A 1,241-nucleotide genomic window follows, 5' to 3' on the forward strand; every position below is an offset into this window, starting at 1 on the left:
GAGGTGGAGGTTGCAGTGAGCCCAGACTGCGCCACCGCACTCCAGCCTGAGTAACAGAGTAAAACCCTGTCTCAGAGAGAAAAAAAAAAAAAAGATGGAAAGAAAAATTAAGATCAAAAGCCTGAGAGCATTGTATTAGAAAATAAATAGTATCAAGAACTGAAATTATTCCTGTGGTGAATTTAATCTAAATAAGCATTAGTACAAACACAAATACAAATGATACAAAGTAAACTTAAAAAGAAAAAATATATGAAATTCTTATAAATAATGTAAGAGTAATTACATGGGCTGTATTAGCGAAGTCTGGCATGGTAGAAGACAAATATAAAAGTGCAATAAATTTATCATGCTATTTCGAATGAGGACAAATGATCAAATTCCTTGATAACGGAAGAAAAATGTGTTAAAGAATGTATCTTTAAAACTTAAAGTCAATTACTAGAAGACTCTGAGGAGGACATGTAACTTCCACATCATGAGAAACTGAAACAAACAACATATGGCTCAAAATCAGAAAATATAAGACAATAAAAACTGCGCAGTAGAGTAAAAATACAAACTATTAAATAACATGATCTTGAAATAGCTAAGATAAACTAAATTAATAGTGGCTTTAAAACATGTGGTTTTGATTTCTTATTAAAAAAATCCAGAATTAGACCATTTTGTGGTTCGTAAGTGTGATGATTGGGTTTTCACGCTCATGTGTGAGATGTGCCTCCCTCAAACCTTGTTACGTCATTGGCACATTAAACATCTGACATAAAAAAAGGGGGGGAAGTCAGAAGCAGGCAGTCTGGGTGGATGTAAAAGTTCCACGGAGTCACTGGGGACCCCAGATATGCTGAGCTTCCTGCATTGCCATCCTAGTGTGTGTGGTCCTTTGCCAACATGGATTCTCCAGCTAAAAATATGATGTCTGGAATTTACCCTGCAGAAAGGAAAAAGGAGAAAGATGCATAATCCCTACCCTCCAAGTTATACTTTCTGGAAGTTGTACCTATGACTTCAGCCTTCATCCATTATTTGTAACTCAGTCATATGCCAAACATTCCACAAAAGAGCATGGAAAATGAATAACGACCATTCAGGAGGGCCTCTGGTCTTTGCGCAGCTAAAAATTGAGGATTCCCATCTATATTCAAATAATTTTAGTAGATCAAATTAGGGAGAAAAAGTGTGTAAAGAGCAATGTTCTTTGGAAAAACCAATTAACCTCCATTCCCACTTCATTTTTT

The 1,241-nt window shown here is 35.6% G+C and overlaps 1 non-coding gene across 1 annotated transcript; it reads left to right on the forward strand.

Moving 5' to 3' along the window:
* Positions 1 to 662: 662 nt before the first annotated feature.
* On the forward strand, positions 663 to 766 carry LOC116482812 (small nucleolar RNA U13). Its single transcript, XR_004252074.1, has one exon. It is a non-coding gene; the product is annotated as a small nucleolar RNA U13 (small nucleolar RNA).
* The last annotated feature ends 475 nt before the right edge of the window (positions 767 to 1,241 follow it).

This window comes from Hylobates moloch, unplaced genomic scaffold (genome assembly GCF_009828535.3).
Source record: "Hylobates moloch isolate HMO894 unplaced genomic scaffold, HMol_V3 SCAFFOLD_14, whole genome shotgun sequence".
In the NCBI taxonomy this organism is placed as follows: Eukaryota; Metazoa; Chordata; class Mammalia; order Primates; family Hylobatidae; genus Hylobates; species Hylobates moloch.